Here is a 20000-nt window from a genome sequence, read left to right as displayed (position 1 = left end):
CGTAGGGGCTGGAGGCCTTCGCTGCGCCCCCGCTGCGCCGGAGGAGAGGGAAGGGAAAATGCTGGTGCAGGAGGACCGAGGGCAGCGACCGCGACCAAGAACGATCCTGGCGCGCCGCTAATACTCGCCCCCACCTCCTCCTCCGCTCTCCCGGCCCCCCTCCCTCCGGCCAAGTCGACACGCCATGCACACACACGCCCACAACCCTCCCACGCCCTCGAGATACCCACCTGGATCGTATTCGTTATGTGCTTCTCGTGCGCGCACATCGCCGTGCATATGTAGACTCGGGGAGGAAATGGAACTGAATAATGCTCTGTGCACATGTAATATACCGGTACACACATGTGTCTGCGAATGCGCACACACACAGCGATAAACAGCAATGCACAACCAGAGACCGCACATCAGCACTCACATACGCAATCGCTACTTATAATGGGTACACTCTTATGTAACTCACATGCACGCGAGCGAGTATTTTGCGTGCGTACGTGCGTGGGCGTGCGTACGTGCGTGTGTGTAAGTGTATGTGCATGTGTCTGTCTATATATATATATATATATATATATATATACATATATATATATATACACAATTATATATACACAATTATATATACACAATTATATATACACAATTATATATACATATATAAATATACACTATATATCCATGATATACATATACATATATATACATATAAATATATATATATATATACATATAAATAAATATACATATAAATATACATACATATAAATATATATACATATAAATATATATACATATAAATATATATACATATAAATATACATACATATAAATATATATACATATAAATATATATATAAATATATATATATATATGGAGAGAGAGAGAGAGAGAGAGAGAGAGAGAGAGAGAGAGAGAGAGAGAGAGAGATGTAGACATATATGTATATATATTCAAATATGTATACATATACCCACACAAATGCATCTCTATCTAGCTTTCTAACTATCTATCTATATATATAACATATATATAATATAATTTATGTAATATATATAATATAAAGATATATATACATAAAAAATACTTTATATACTCGTACATATACATACACAAATACACATCTATCTATATATACACATGTATAATATATACACACATACTTTCACATATATATGCACATAAATACATATATACACATATATAGGCATATATATATATATATTACATACAAATATATACATATATATGCGTATATATACATATATATGCAAAAATATACATATATATGCATATATATACATATATATGCATATATATACATATATATGCATGTATATGCATGTATATACATATACATATATAAGCATATACATATATATGCATATACATATATATGCATATACATATATATATATGCATATATATATACATATATATATGCATATATATATACATATACATATATATATATACATATACATATACATATACATATATATATATACATATACATATATATATGCATATATATATACATATACATATATATGCATATATATACATATACATATATATGCATATATATGCATATACATATACATATATATGCATATATATACATACATATGCATATATATACATATACATATATATGCATATACATATATATGCATATACATATATATATGCATATATATACATATACATATATATGCATATATATACATATACATATATATGCATATGTATATCTATACATATATATGCATATATATACATATACATATATATGCATATGTATACCTATACATATATATGCATATATATACATATACTTATATATGCATATATATACATATACATATATATGCATATATATACATATACATATATATGCATATATATACATATACATATATATGCATATATATACATATACATATATATGCATATATATACATATACATATATATGCATATATATACATATACATATATATGCATATATATACATATACATATATATGCATATATATACATATACATATATATGCATATACATATATATGCATATATATACATATACATATATATGCATATATATACATATACATATATATGCATATATATACATATACATATATATGCATATATATACATATACATATATATGCATATATATACATATACATATATATGCATATATATACATATACATATATATGCATATATATACATATACATATATATGCATATATATATACATATACATATATATGCATATATATATACATATACATATATATGCATATATATATATACATATACATATATATGCATATATATACATATACATATATATGCATATATATACATATACATATATATGCATATATATACATATACATATATATGCATATATATACATATACATATATATGCATATATATACATATACATATATATGCATATATATACATATACATATATATGCATATATATACATATACATATATATGCATATATATACATATACATATATATGCATATATATACATATACATATATATGCATATATATACATATACATATATATGCATATATATACATATACATATATATGCATATATATATACATATACATATATATGCATATATATACATATACATATACATGCATATATATACATATACATATATATGCATATATATATACATATACATATATATGCATATATATACATATACATATATATGCATATATATACATATACATATATATGCATATATATATACATATACATATATATGCATATATATATACATATACATATACATATATATGCATATATATACATACATATATATGCATATATATATACATATACATATACATATATATGCATATATATACATACATATATATGCATATATCTATATATATATGCATATATATACATATACATATATATGCATATATATACATATACATATATGCATATATATATACATATACATATATGCATATATATATATACCTATACATATATGCATATATATACATATACATATATATACATATACATATATATGCATATATATACATATACATATATATATATGCATATATATACATATACATATATATATGCATATATATATACATATACATATATATGCATATATATACATATACATATATATGCATATACATATATATACACATATATATTTTTTTAACAGCCAGTAATTCCACTGCATAGGCCTCTCTCCATTCACTATTCCTAATCAACCCCGGTTCAGCTACCACCTGTGCCATGGCGGCGACACAGGCATTTTTACGACCGCCGCGACGGGGAATTGAACTCGGGACCACGAGGGCCGGAGTCCAGTGCTCTAACCACTGTACCATTGCGGCAGTCACATCTACATATATATGCATATATACATATATACACATACATATGCATATATATACATATATACATATACAAATGCATATATATAAATATAAATACATATATATAAATATAAATACATATATATAAATAAAAATACATATATACACATATAAATATATAAATAAAAATACATATATACACATATACATATATAAATAAAAATACATATACACATATACATATATAAATATAAATACATATATACACATATACATATATATAAATATAAATACATATATATACACATACATATATATAAATATAAATACATATATATACACATACATATATATAAATATAAATACATATATATACACATATACATATATATAAATATAAATACATATATAGACATATATATACACATACACACACAATTATATATATATATATTTGTGTGTATATATACATATATACATACATACATGCATATAAGTGTATACATATATACATACAAATATACATATACATCCACATATACATATATAAATATACATATAAACACATATAAACATATACACATATACATATAGAAAAGCAAACGTGTGTATTTATTTATGTATACATATATATACGTATGTCTATATGTATGTGTATATATATGTATATGTATATATATGTATGTATATGTATGTATATGTATGTATATGTATATATATGTATGTATATATGTGTATATATATGTATGTATATGTATGTATATATGTGTATGTATATGTATATATACGTATATATGTGTATATATGCATTTATGCATATACATGTACGTATATTTTTATATGTATGTATATATACATGTGTATATATACGTATGCATGTATGTATATGTATGTATAAATATGTATGTATGTATGTATGTATGTATGTGTATGTATAAATATGTATGTATGTATGTATGTGTATATATATGTATGCGTATGTGTGTGTGTGTGTGTGTGTGTGTGTGTGTGTGTGTGTGTGTGTGTGTGTGTGTGTGTGTGTGTGTGTGTGTATGTGTATGTGTATGTGAATGTGTATGTGTATGTGTATGTGTGTATGTGTGTATGTATGTGTGTATGTATGTATGTGTGTATGTATGTGTGTATGTGTGTGTGTATGTGTGTGTGTATGTGTGTGTGTATGTGTGTGTGTATGTGTGTGTGTGTATGTGTGTGTGTGTATGTGTGTGTGTGTATGTGTGTGTGTGTGTGTGTGTGTGTGTGTGTGTGTGTATGTGTGTGTGTGTGTGTGTGTGTGTGTGTGTGTGTGTGTGTGTGTGTGTGTGTGTGTGTGTGTGTGTGTGTGTGTGTGTGTGTGTGTGTGTGTGTGTGTGTGTGTGTGTGTGTGTGTGTGTGTGTGTGTGATTCCGTAGCTTTGCAGTTTATGTCTACAACCTATTTAATCTTGAATGGCAGTTTCTCGCTGCTAGAACGCCCGATCCTGACCGAGTATGTGGATTAATACGAAGCCACCATCACAACAGAAAATCATCACCCAATATGCATAAAAAGCATCATCATTACCCGCACATACACTCTCACTAAAACACAGTCTAATCCACAGCATCCAGCCTAAAATAAAGAAAGAAACACGCCACGACGAGTCATAGGCCTATAAAACACACCGACCTAAGAGCAGTTTAACCAATAGTCATTGATTTTATAATAAGCCTCATCCTTCCCTTAAATCCCGAGGTAGCTCCTCCTATGCAGCTTTCCACGCAGTCGGAGTCATCATCGAAGTCACATAACGATTACCTCAACATTGTGGCAGATCCAAGTGCTATTCAGATTACCATATTAGATTAAATCTGCATAGCGCATTCCTCGGCGCCGGTTAAAGCGTTTTAAATTCAGTTGTTGCACCGATACTACAAGATCTAAGTAATACTCTTAAACGTAAAAAGGATAAGTGTCTCCCGAGTTTGTCCATTGATATGAACCTTTTTCATTCACAAACCCAGGTAAAAATAAAATTAAAACGAACGGTAGGTACAGCTTAGCAACAACCCTTGCATACCATATCGGCATTTTTACGAGAGCTTCTTGACAGGTAAATGTCGGCCAGACGTAAATGCGGATAATTAGACAGCGACATTACACACACGCACGCTTCAAGAGCTCAGCCGACTGTATGGCAGGATGTAAACAAGGCTGGAGTAAAGAGTAGAGTCATCACTCGCCTCCAGTAACAATAAACGGTCCCTCGCCATCATAATAACGGCGCCACTACACACCCAACCCATCTTTCCCCATATTGATACTACATTTTCTCTTTAAACTCGTTCTAAATCCTTTCGCAATCGCTCGAACCCGCACCACGTACTATGCCCTCGCCGCCCATGTGTCATAAAAAAGTCGCTAAAACAAAACACAAGTTCAAATATGAAAGAAAAAAAGAAACAGAAAGAATAACAAAATACAGAAACATATAAAATATACGATGTGGCAACCTCTCGTAGCTTGGGGCAAGGTCGTTTCTCTGTCTGAGTAGAAATGTGTGATTTAAATTGATATCCGTTTACTACTTCCGCAAACTTCTGCTCCACTTTGGTTGTACCCTTGTTTTTCTTTTTCATTCAACACTATTTAATATTGAGAGTTGCTGCTCCCCGCAATCTTTGGCTGCGACATCTTTACGGCGCGCTGGGCTATCATTTTCCATTAAGCGGTGCAAAGTGTGTGTGTGGCAAATATGGATGAATGAAATACTCAGTAAAACAATCGGTTATAAATAGCAAGTCTCGTACCTCTGGCAGCGCGCGGTACTTATCAACAATTTTCCAACTTACAAGTCAAATGATGACCAACTTGTTGACAACATCTCCTACTGCCACTTTGTTTCATTTCTGAATTTCTTTACTTTTAGTCTATTATCAGTGACACATTGTGTACCACCAATATCCCTAAAATTATATTCTTAAAAACAAACAAACCGCAAAAGGTAACAGAAATCCTCGAACATCGATGAATATTAACACAATAATTCAGAAATAGATAACTCAGTTTGGCTTCAAGTTCAAGGGCGTGAGAGAGAGAGAGAGAGAGAGAGAGAGAGAGAGAGAGAGAGAGAGAGAGAGAGAGAGAGAGAGAGAGAGAGAGAGAGAGAGAGAGAGAGAGAGAGAGAGAGAGAGAGAGAGAGGGGGGGGGGGGGCATATTGCTATGTAGGGAAATGATCGCTCAGGGAACCAATGCTATTTGTTTCTCTATTTTCACTATTGATTCTTGGGCTCCTTGCCAGGACGTGGCTCCATACTGCATGTGTATTTTGGACCTACATTTCAGTACGGACTCTGAGATAATATTTGTGAACTTTTGTTAATTATCCAAATAGTACCGACAAGAATACTAAACATTACTTATAACAGCGCACCACTTACTGCCAGATAACACTTTAATGCTACTCATAACTCGAGTTCAATGTCCTCGAGTGTGCGTCCACGTGAAAGGCAGCCTACAGTTACTAACTAGCGAGGTTGTAGAATTGTAGAAATCCGGCTGATACTGGGTGCCCCTCCACACTAGTCAGCGTTAAAAAAATGGTGAATGAACAATTGCTAACCGGCAACTCGAGCTAACTTTTTATATGCTCACAACAACCTGTTGATTCACTGTGTTTTTATACTCTCGATTCCACTTCTCAGGAGGGTTTGTTTGTGTGTTTCGATGTTTCTCTGCCAGAGCCAAGACTCGCTGCCTCGGAGTGTCGCTTGCGTTCGTCTGTCGCCCCGGGATTTCGTCGCTTCGGATGGCTGGTCACTGGCCGAAGCCTGTACTTCCAATAGTGGTGGTTTATAAATCATAACATACGACCTAGAGTCATGAAGCACGTGTCTTCAGTAGACTATGCAACGCATCGACATCTATCCCTACCTAGTGCATTATGATACTCACAGATCATCCTCTCAGTCTGCTGCCAGAGTTCATCTTTCACTCTAGACATCGCAGTTACAATACCTAACTCCGCGACCAACACGTGCTATTCCAATAACTCACCAGACATGCATTTATCACCTTAACTGTTTCATACAGAGTCATCACAAGCTGAAGGTGCCTCCGATTCAGGCAAACTATCATGCGGAATCATACTCTGGAAGTGCGTGTCCATATCCGAGTGCACCCAGGATCCGCGCCTAGAAGAACATGGCCACGAAACTAATGTTATGCATTAAGTCCCCACTGAGGTGAGTTGAAAGTAAGTTAGGGCTCGTGAATGAGGACGAGGGTCGAGAGTTTAAACGAGAAGAGCCGGCAGAGATAGGAGTAAGGAAAGGGGTGAGGAGAATGTAGATCGGCCAGATTTCTTTCAGCCTTCGCTCTAGGGCCTTCAGAGTATAATCCGCAAATTCAGGATAGCGTGAAAGAAGGAAAACCCTCGCTCGGTACCGCCCAGTGGCAGCCTCTCCCACCCACGCCTGCCGCCGAAGCCCCGCCGCCGTCGCCCGCGCCCACAGGGGCATTAGCCAAATCGATTGATTGATTCCCTGATCCCTGAGCCTGTGATTGACCGCCAGACCCGAGCACCTCGAGCCAGCCTTCACATTATCCTCCCCATCACTACATCTACGCCCCCTCCTTGGCCTTCTTCTTAACATACTCGTTCCTCGTCCACATTTCTTCCTTTGCATTATTCCTCCTCCGCCGCCGCAGTGCCAGGAAACTCGGTGCCTGGCCAGCAGCTCTGCGATCCCTCTCACTGCTGCCAGTCGATGCGGTTTCATTACCAGGCCTCCCTTGTTTCAAATGCATTAGCGAACAAAAAAGACCGAAGATACAACAAAAACTTCCCAAACCCTACGCCAGCCGGAGGCATATGAAGTTATATATTTAAATTTATCGATAAATGTACATAAATATATGTGTATATATATGTGTGTGTGTGTGTGTGTGTGTGTGTGTGTGTGTGTGTGTGTGTGTGTGTGTGTGTGTGTGTGTGTGTGTGTGTGTGTGTGGTTGTGTGTGTGTGTGTGTGTGTGTGCAATATATATATATATATATATATATATATATATATATATATATATATATATATAAAATGTATATGTATATATATGTATATGTATGTCATATACATCATATCTATTATATATACATATATATAAATACATATGTATGTATGTGTATGCATATGTGTATATGTATGTATATGTGAATGTGCATGTGCATGTATGTGCATATTTATGTATGTATATAAGTATATATGCATGTATCTACATATATACATACAAATACATATACATATATACATATACATATATAAACATATATAATCATATACATACATATACATGCATACATATATATACACATACATATGCATACATACATATACAAACATACATATTTATAAATATACATATACATATATATGTATATATGGATCTATACATATGCATGTACGTATACATATCCAGGTGTATATATATGTATATATGTATGTATATAATGTATGTATATACATGCGTGTATATATAAATATACATGTGTATATATATTTGTATATATGCATGTATATGTATAATATACACATATATACATATTTACATAAATATACAAATATATATACATATATACATACATACACATATATATACACATAAACACATATATATACATAAACACACATATATATATATACTTACATATGTCTATATACAAGTATATATATGTATATATATATATGTGTATATATATAATATATATATATGTATATATATATATGTGTGTGTGTGTGTGTGTGTGTGTGTGCACATATACATATATACACATATATAAACACATACATATACATATAAATATACATACATATGCATATATATTTATATGTGCATATCTAAACATATACACTTATACATGTATATACATATTTATATATACAAAACAGACATACATATATATACACATACATATATATACATATATATATATACACACACATATACGATATATGCAATACGTGTATGTATATGCATGTGTATGTATATGTATATGCATGTTATGTATGTATACATGTAATATATGTATGTGTATATATTTACGTATATGAATATGCATGTGTATGTGTGAACGCGCGTATACATGTACGTTTGTATGTGTATACATGTGAAGGTGTGCGTGTCGGCAACCAGGCTTCCCTCTTCCCACGCCCCCATGGAATATTTGCTCCGCGGCGCCGTGGCCGCGTTTTTCTCGGCCGCGAGGCCTGGGCTGATGAGCGGGGCACACCCACGGCGACTCGAAATTAATTTAGCGAGGCCAAGACGAGCCGAGACGCGGGTGTGCGGGCGTGCGGACGCGGGCGGTGCAGAAGACGGGGTAAACAAGGGCGGCGGGCGGAGAGGCTGGCGGCCTCAGGTGTGGGAAGAGATGCATCTGTGCAACCAGGTGACGCCGCGGGGTTTCCCGGGAACCCTCGAGTGCGTCGGAGCCTCGGCGCTCCTCACACGAAGGCTCGTCACGACCGCGGTCCAAGGCGCGACGTCAGCCGGGCTATATGTGGCCACAGGGGCTCGCCCTTTGTGCCGCGCTCGTATCCTGGGCACATTTCGCCATGATAATGACCCGCACTATCTCGGTGACCGCTTCCCACACAGACCGGGAGCTTATTAATTCGTGTACCCGAACGCGCACGTGTGTTCGTGTGAGGAGGCGCCTGTATGAGCCGCAGTGAGGGGCTGTTCACAAAGGCGCGACGACGGTGGGCGTCCTGATGTCCGCCTCCGCCGTCCGCCCGCGGACCCGTTGCGACGCGCCTTTCACTGCGCCGCGGAGGCGGTTTCCTACGGAGCCGATCCCGAGGCCACTCGATCCGCGCGCCCTGGCATGCGGACACGCACCCTGTATCCCTAACAAGTGGATACGAGATCCTTTAAGGAGTGCGGACACGACCTCCAGCGAGCACGCCGGAGGGTCGGGTGGCCGCGGCCAGCATTGCGCAAGGTGAAGCCCCGAGACCCGGGGAAGATGGTCATAACGACGTTCCACGACAAGGTGGCGGCGGCACCCCCCCTTGCCCCCACCTGCCCGAACCCTACACCCCACCTGCTCTCGCCAGCATCCCTCGCCGCCCTCACCCGCAGCACCCGGCTCTGCGCCCGGCGGCTGCAGCGCTGTCACAAGAATAACAGTCGCGCTGCACAGCTCTGCTGCAGAGGCAGGTGACCAACCGAGTCCGGCCGCCGTATTCGGCGCTATTGTTTACCAATGCCAGCGAGCATGTTGCAACGCAACGGCTTTCCTGCATCCGTCTCCCATCTTGCTCTCCCTGCCCCGCGCTGCAATTGCTAATGGCCTAAACTGCTGGCTTAAAAGGGCGCTTGGGCCATGGCCTATAGTATAACAAACACAGCTGCGACTTTGGTGGCGAGAAGGTTACAGCGCCGTACGAAAGAGGTGTTTGGCGATGATCGCGCAGCGGCAAGAAAAAGGTTAGGCGGTGCTGGCGAAGGAGCCGTTTCGGTAAGCCTGGAACAAGGAATGTTGGGGCCAGAGGAGGAGCAGGAGGAGGGCGGTAGCGTCGGAGGAACGAGTTGGACGAGTGAGAGAAAGCGGGCACATGTCACGCTGCGTTACTGCGTGGCTGGCCAGGGTGGACCCGACCCGGCCACCATCACCGCCGCAGCCTTCCTCTCCGCTCGACACCATCACCACGGCCGCCGCCTCCACCATACCGCCCCGGAGGAATTGCTCCACCGTGGCCGCTCCTCCCGGCCCTGACGGCAGTGGATTCGCTGCGGAGCACGATGGCCGCTCGAGCAAACACGGTGCGCTGCCCACAGGTGGATGGAGGCGGTTCAAAAGGGCCGATCGGCGGATCTACGTGACATAAAGACTGGGTTAGTTTGCGTCGCCTTAACTAGCTTGTTGTCAAGCATTACCTCTTTACCTAGCGGCTAATAAGCATCTCCCGCCGGTAATTAGCGAGAGTTAGGAGCAGGGTGTGTGCGGGGGGGTAATAGCCCGCCGAAGAATTATGGTGTTAGCCAAGAGTCAGCAGGTAGGCGGGCTGCAACAATGACTCGTGCAACAATCCCAGGTTAACGAGCCTGCGGCGCAGTGTACCTGCTTCGTGCGGCCTCGCAGGCGACGTGGGCACGGCGGAACTGCGGAGCTCAGCACCCGCAGGAGAGAGTGCCGCTCTCGCCGCTGCCGCAACCTGCACACGTAATTACCTGCCGCTACTCACTCCTGGGAACCGTGGACAAAGGACGGACCAGCCCTCCCCGCCCCAGCCGCCCCCCCCCCCTCATGCCCTGCTCCCCTTTCTGCTGTGCAACGCACGCATGCACGCACGCCTGGTCTTTCGCTCACGTTTAAACAGACATGCTTGCTCTCACATACACGCACGCAAGGACGAACATACAGTATACAGAAGCACACCAAACAACACTCTGAAGTGATAACGATGCCCAGTCCATCGCGAGGTACTGTAAGGTCGCAAACCTTCGCAAAGTCGCCTTTCCCTCTATTCATTTCCCTGAATTCCCTTTCTCACGGCTGAGGATTATCCAACAGATAATGACACACCGCTGGCCATAGAGTAATACGTTGTCATCTGATATTTCTTGGATTACTGGGCCAGCGAAGGCTTCGTTTCAGCCCTTTTGTATATCGTGACAATGAGACTTTCCCAAGTTGTTTCTGTACCGTGCCAGTGTTTCTGAGACAAGGTTCGACTGAGGAGCCCGCCCCTCCCTGAGGTTCCCTTACTGCGGCTTCCGAATTGCGGAGTAGGAACATTCCGCGCCCAAGACGCGATCGCCTGACGAAATGGCTCAGACATGCGGCCCCCAACACCAGCAGCGCTATTTAGACGGCGTCGCTCCCAGCCCCATCCGAAGACCTTTGAGGCCGCCCCCGGGAACAGCGGCAACACACGACGCTGCTGACACCGCAGCGCCACAACAAAGCGCCTCCTCAGCAGCAGCGGCCGCAGCAGCGTCGTGCAAGGTGATCACCCGGAACTTTCATGTGCGGTCACTGAGAGGTGATAGTGACGCCGGCGGTAGCGACAGGTGCGGCGGGGTACGGGCGGGGTGCGGGCGGCCGGGGAGGACTGCGGTCCGCCCCCGATATGATAACATATCAGACGGCTGAGACTAGATAGCGGCGTAGATGCTGGTGCGGTGGTGGCTCGATGATGCGAGGTGGGGGGTGGGGGGGGGGCGCTGCCGGTGTTCAGACGTAACCTTGCCGGCGCTCCGACGCAACTTCACCGTAATTACCGCTAGCCACGGTCCCGCTCGCCCGCTAATGTAAATCAACGCGAATATTCCGAACATCCCCTTCGCAAGGACGGAAAAGTGGGCGCATGTTTTAAATGTTGGTGGTGATGATATCCTGGTGCAGAGGGTGAAGATGGATGACTGGGGTGGAGCAAGCAGAGAGAGGGGGAGCGGGGAAGCAAGCTGGCAGGAAGGGTGGGAGGGATCGGAGTTGTGGTGCCTGGGGAGGGGAGGGAGGGAGAGGAGGGGAGGGATGAGGGACGGCCTGGCGGCGGGTGGTCACGTGCTGCCAAGCGACCCTCGCCTCGCTACCACCAATACTAACGTCGCCGCCGCTAACACCTCCACCGTTAGCACGCCGTCGCATCCCCAGCGATGCTAACGGCGCTCTAATCGCGTCTATCAGGGTCCCTTGCATGGTCTGAGATGCAACTGCTTCAACGTGTGTGCAATCCAACAACACAAGATTTATGCCTTCATCGCAGCAGTTCCATGATCATACAAGTACTGTAACAAACCAATGGAGCAGCAGCCTCTTCTGCCCCCTGCGCCCCCCCCCCCCCCCCCACCGAGACAAGCAGGGGCAGCCGTCGTCGCTATCGCCATCTGCCTGGGAAGCGCGCGGCCTCGCCACCCAAAATGCGTAATTAACTCAGGGCACCCGAAGAACTCCTCCTCCTCTTCCTCCTTTTCCTCCGCTCCCCTGCCTATCGACCGCCGCCCTAACGCCAGCGAACTGTGCATACGTGGCGGCTGTTACTACGGCCAGCGCTGACCTCCAGGGGGAGGAAATGCACCAGGAGCGGGAGCGAGAGAGGGGCCCCAACATCACAGCTGGTCACAAGACTCGCCCCCGTCACACCTCGCCACGCCACCACTCAATCTCACGCCACGCCACACCACCACCACCCACTTTCCCTGGCGAAGTTTACCACTTGCGCTCGTCACAAACCTCTTCTCTCTCTCACGTCACACCAAAGCATTCCTCGTCATACCACACCGCACTGCTACCACACCACTCCACCCACTCAGCACTTCATGGAGGAAAAGCGATCCGCAACGCAAAAATAAGTCCTTTTATCATTCAAGTTCAAATACACTTCGCTCGCCCGTCCTCGGAACTTCAACTGAACGCCGACATTAACTCGCATCAAGTAGGGACATCGAACATGCATCGGGAATCTCTTATGCCGACTCTGCCAAACTTGCCATAGCACAGGCGGCAGGTGGCGAGCAACTGGTCCACCGAGGATGGCAACTTCGCATGGCTAGTATTTTTGATCCCCGGTGGAGGATACAGCGACGTGCTCAGTGCAGTAGGCTAGTGCTCTCCACGCGGGGGAAACGCAGCCAGCATAATGCAACAACATCACGCTCGGTGGTGCTCCTGCCTCGCCCTGACGATAATGTGGAAGAAAATAGCAGCGGCGTGTGCTAGTAAATAAGGTGTTTGGGAGGAGCAGTGACACGGGCGACGTGCGCGAGATTACCCGAGGAGGCCACCGCGGCGGGGCTCGCTAAGTGAAAAACAAACAGGGTCTTGGGGGAGAGGACAAAATCGATGACCTCCTCCTAATTTCCGTGCGCCAAGTTACCTACGCTCTTGTCCACCTGTCCCTACCTTGCCTGGTCGATAAGTGCACCGTCATCCCCGTGCACCACGACGAGGCTGTTGGCCAGTTCCCGCTCGTTACGGCAGCGGCAGACACAAAGCAGTTAGGGCCCGGGTGTAGGGTTCCAGCATAGGTAGGGCGGGTGGGCTTGGGTTACCGCGTCCAAGGAACCAGATCTGCTGACGCTCTAATCCGTCACACCCGCCAATAGTCCACGGCGAGCCACCATGTCGTAAAACGGAGAGCGTTACACCACCAACCGATTTCTCCCTAACGACGACCGACACAAACACGGAATCGAGCCTTTATCGCTCTCGCTGCCATAGACCCACAGACAAAATACGAGACCGAATCCTAATGCCAATTCAACATTTACTACGTAAAAAAGCGAGCATCAAGATCTTGAGAAGAAAGATCGGAAACAAGCGCATGCGGCAGCGGCGCGGCGGGGAGAACGAGGAGGGAGCGGCGCGAGGCTGACCTCCGTGCAAGATGCCACCCGCGGCCTGCTGGTGGCAAGGCGCTCGAGGGACGCCCGCTCGCTCGCCTCCTTCGCCCACTTTATCCCGGATTAAGACGAATTTCCGAAGGCCCGGACCGACCACCGCGGCCCCTCGTTCCGCGCCGTGGAAGGACGCAAACAAATTCTCAAGAATTTCCCGCTGAAAGATTCCGAGAATTACGAGCCGAAAGTGAGGTCTTCTGGCGAGCGGCGGCACGGGGAGGGCCCGCCGGGGTCGCGTGCGTGCGTGCGTGCGTGCGTGCGGGCTGGCTCGAGTGCGTGAAAATGAGTTAGTGTGTATATCGCGGAACGTGAGTGTGAGTGAGTGTGAGTGTATGAATATGAGTGTGTGTATGTTGTATGTATGTATGTATGTATGAATGTATGTATGTATGTATGTATGTATGTATGTACGTATGCATGTATGCATGCATGTATGTATGCATGTATGTATGCATGTATGTATGCATGTATGTATGCATGTATGTATGCAGGTATGTATGCAGGTATGTATGCAGGTAGGTATGCATGTATGTATGCATGTATGTATGCATGTATGTATGCATGTATGTATGTACGTGTGTATGCATGTACGTGTGTATGCATGTACGTGTGTATGCATGTACGTGTGTATGCATGTACGTGTGTATGCATGTACGTGTGTATGTATGTACGTGTGTATGTATGTACGTGTGTATGTATGTACGTGTGTATGTATGTACGTGTGTATGTATGTACGTGTGTATGTATGTACGTGTGTATGTATGTACGTGTGTATGTATGTACGTGTGTATGTATGTACGTGTGTATGTATGTACGTGTGTATGTATGTACGTGTGTGTGTATGTACGTGTGTATGTATGCACGTGTGTATGTATGCACGTGTGTATGTATGTACGTGTGTATGTATGTGTGTATATGTATATGTATATGTATATATATATGTATGTATGTGTTTATTGGTTTGTATGTTTAAATGCAAGTGCATGTATGTGTATGTGCATGTCTGTACGTACGTACGTACGTACGTACGTACGTATGCATGTATGCATGCATATGTATATGAGTGAGTGCTCGTGCATGTGTGCTTAATCCTTATCGTGGCGGCACCAGTCTGCGGTCGTGCCGGGTCTGCGTCCGAGAGCGAGTCAATCACGACCACGATTTTCTTCCTGTAGTACCTCCTGACACCGACGACGCCCTCGGCTGGCCAGACGGGAGAGGAGGACGACGGCGGAGGCGAAGGAGGCGGAGGCGGAGAGGAACTGTTCTGACATAACGAGCTAAAGCAGGGCAGGATGGTGAGGTCCAATTAGTGTGGTGTAATGGTGAGGGGAGGGGTGTGGGGGTCAGGGGAGAGGGGAGGGGGTTGTGCAGTGTGTTAGTAGTGTCGCCCTCTTCCGAGGGGAAGAGGAGCGGAGGAGGAGGGAAGGGAGGGGGTGACGGCGCTGCTGTGGGTACGCCCTGACGTCCCCCTCCCCCTCCTGACTCTTTCTGGCTGCCATGCATACATCCATGCACTTTCACACGCACATGCGTCCCACTGTACATACACACGCACATATGCACAGGCACATTCAAGCACACACAGTGGAAATACAGTCACAAGCAGGCTGTGTCGATATAAGCTCGGCAGCGAAGTCAACGACGGAAAAGAAATGATGTCGGCGCTTTCAAGGCCCGTGATTACCAAGGGATGGGCGGAGATGCGAGGCCGCGTCCGGTTAGCCTGGTTTGCACAAGACGGGTCTTCTATAGCAGCGAAGATGGCGAGGACTAAGGCGTGTATTCGGTCACCGTGGGAGACGCAAAGCCACTTGTGACAGAAGCCAATTTCCGAAGGGCGCGACGAAGGGGAACGTCGTTATAGTGACGGAAGTGGTACCAATGGTGGCGTGAGGTGAGAGCGGCCACCGGAGTAGCGGATGAGCCGGGTTCTCGTCACAATAGGTTGCTCCGAGCGCAGTATTGCCTTTTAATTGCCCTGTTTGCGTCACGTCCACCCAGTAAACACAGGGGCTCGTAAGCTGCTCTAAGATCCGCTGCTTCCTTCGGCCGCCCCAGGGAACAACCCCCGCTACCCAGGGGGAGTCAGGCGAGCTTCATACTTCATCACAGGGCGGCACCGAAGCTAATAAGCTACGTTCAAAAAGGGGCGAGACTCGCGGCGACGGCCGGGCAGCGGTGAGGGCGTTGACACAGTTCGTGCAGCGGCGGCGGCGGCGGCAGGGAGGCACCCGACCAGGCTGCAACCTTCGCTTATACGGCGCCCGCGGCACCGCCACGCACGCCACCCCCACACCACCTCTTACACGGATCTGTAACCTCGCAATTTCGCTTCTGACGACATGCTCTCAACGCGCTGCAATGTCTGTATGTCTGGCCCATCAGCGCGCAATGCCATGAACCTCCCATCGAAGAAATAAAAAGAAAAGTGTTGGCGTGCAGGTCTCGGCAACCCGGTCCGCGAACTTTAGTGATCTCCTGAGTCCCAGGACTCGGTCCAAGGGGCACCAGATCAGCTCAAATTCCCACTCATCTGCAAGGTGCAATTTCTTCTTGGACAAAATGGTACGATGCTGCTGCCCGAGAGCAAGCCGTCTCGCCGATGCCCGGGGGCACGCGGCCAGATAAAGCGAACGCATCACTATCTGCAGTATCTCCTTTCCTCGCAAACGCAGTGTTACTTCCTCAGTCTCATCTTCACGCGGCTGTACGCCTGAAGCCATCCAAGGAGAACGTCCTCCATTTCAATTCCTACTTACTCTTTTGAGATTGACTACGTAATAGCAATGGTCAGATTTCACATCCCTGTGCTGAACAAGTCTTGTTATCATCAAGAGTAATGTTTAATAAACAGCAAGAACGCATCTTCAAGCCGATTTAGTCATAAAACCCAATATATATTGCAACTAAACCCAAGCCTTGCTATCGCCTGTAAGTTACTGTCTAAGTTCTTCCTGCAAGCACGAGAGCTGCCAGGGGCAAAGATAACCAACACCCATAGACAGATGTTTCCCGATGCCTCTCTCACAAAGATATATTCCCACATGGCAACGTGTCACAAATGTCAAAAGACGGCAACCAACGACACAATGCCCCATTCCCAGTAATAGCATTCGGAACATTAACCAATCACCTCTCTGCTCTGCACGACGTGTGATGAAAGTCCCGGCGGACGCTAACCACATCCAAATGAAGCGAGGCGGCCACCGTCGACCGTACAAATCCGTAACAGTGTAACAAACATTCCATATTTAAGCTAGAGGCGCTGCTTACAGAGGTTCATTGGCAACGGCATCAACTGGTGTCAAACATATGAGAGGGCAGCAGTGCCACTAATCGCTACATGCACACTCAGGGCCAGCCTTGTCATTTGGCACCATGCACACCCAGCGAAAAGCAGGGTTATCGGCCGTCACAAAAGCAACCAGGGTATTAGTGCCTCGTGGCGCATCCAGGGCAGTGGTAACAGGAGCTGCCTGGTTCCACTGATGTACAAAGGGAACAGCTTCATTATTTTGTGATAGACGTTCCCAGAGTTATCAAAGAAGTCATAATGAGAATTAAAAGTCTAAATAAGAATAAGAATACTCCTGCGCCTCTACGTAGAAGGGGTGTCCTTCGTCCCTGAGATTTGCGAAGAAAATCCGGGTGGGGCGTCGGGCAGGGCGGACCAAGCGTCGGAAATAGGCTTCGAACTCGGCGGAAGGTGAAAGTGGGGGCAGGTGAGGTGTGGTGGTATATGGGGTGCGGGGGTATATGGGGTGCGGGGGTATATGGGGTGCGGGGGTATATGGGATGCGGGGGTATATGGGGATATATGAGGGGAGGTAGGTGGGTTGCAGGACAACTGAAATGAAGGGGAAGGGGGGAGAGGGTATGGGGCCGGAGGGATGTGGGAAAGGTGGGGTGGCAGGACCTTTGGGGCTAATATGTGGGGGTAAGTGTTGAGTGGGGGAAGAGGGATGTGTGGGGTGTCGAGGGATGGGATGTAGGGGGTGGAGTGTGGGTGCAAGTGGGGTATGGAAGACGTAAGAAAGCAGGTGGGTGTGACGGCAGGAGTGTGGGGGTCGGTAGAGTGTGGTGTATATACAAGTGTGTGGGCATATAAGGTTGGGGGGAAGCGGGATGTGGGGGTAGTAGGGTGTGGGGGTAGTAGGGTGTGGGGGTAGTAGGGTGTGGGGGTAGTAGGGTGTGGGGGTAGTAGGGTGTGGGGGTAGTAGGGGGTGGGGGTAGTAGGGTGTGGGGGTAGTAGGGTGTGGGGGTAGTAGGGTGTGGGGGTAGTAGGGTGTGGGGGTAGTAGGGTGTGGGGGGAGTAGGGTGTGGGGGGAGTAGGGGGTGGGGGTAGTAGGGTGTGGGGGTAGTAGGGTGTGGGGTAGTAGGGTGTGGGGGTAGTAGGGTGTGGGGGTAGTAGGGTGTGGGGGTAGTAGGGTGTGGGGGTAGTAGGGTGTGGGGGTAGTAGGGTGTGGGGGTAGTAGGGTGTGGGGGTAGTAGGGTGTGGGGGTAGTTGGGTGTGGGGGTAGTAGGATGTGGGGATAGTAGGGTGTGGGGATAGTAGGGTGTGGGGGTAGTAGGGTGTGGGGGTAGTAGGGTGTGGGGGTAGTAGGGTGTGGGGGTAGTAGGGTGTGGGGGTAGTAGGGTGTGGGGGTAGATGGGTGTGGGGGGAGATGAGGTATGGGGTAGGGAGAGGTTAAGTGTGGGGGTAGGTGGGGGTACACGGATGCTGGGGCACAGAGGCTGAGACGGGCGGGGGTATCGTCAAAGTCCGCCTTGCATCTGGGGTCACTGGGGTCACCACCTCTGACCTGTATAGTGTGTCCACATTATTCCACTTGAACAACGGAATCACCCACGCTGCCCTCCCCCTCCTTCCCCCAGCTTCCCAACGACCTCCCTTCCCCTCATCCGCGCGTGGAGTGAGGTCATCTCCTCGCACAGGGCACTGAAATCTCCAAATCTCCCTTTGTGCGGCAAATACTGCTGCCATACGTGTCATGCTTTCAGAATTACACTGGTTACTAGAACAATGTTTATCAGGCCTTCCCATCGCTACAGCGAATGGTGTCAAGTCTGGTCAACATACCCTGACCCTCAGGTCACCATGACTCCCCCCCCCCCCCTTCATATCAAAGCCTAACTTCAAAAGCCAAGAGACAAATGTATTGTAACGCAAACCTCGGCACGGGCATGGTCACGTTTAGACCTTCCGTGCCGTGAAATC

General features: G+C 44.9%; 1 protein-coding gene across 7 annotated transcripts in view; it reads right to left on the bottom strand.

The window, feature by feature from the left end:
- Positions 1-20000, bottom strand: part of LOC125027167 — a 118664-nt gene that overhangs the window by 98065 nt on the left and 599 nt on the right. The window lies entirely within an intron of this gene.

Source organism: Penaeus chinensis, chromosome 7, assembly GCF_019202785.1.
Source record: "Penaeus chinensis breed Huanghai No. 1 chromosome 7, ASM1920278v2, whole genome shotgun sequence".
NCBI lineage: Eukaryota > Metazoa > Arthropoda > Malacostraca > Decapoda > Penaeidae > Penaeus > Penaeus chinensis.
Note: the sequence above shows the minus strand (reverse complement) of the source record. Positions and strands in the feature narration are given on the sequence as shown.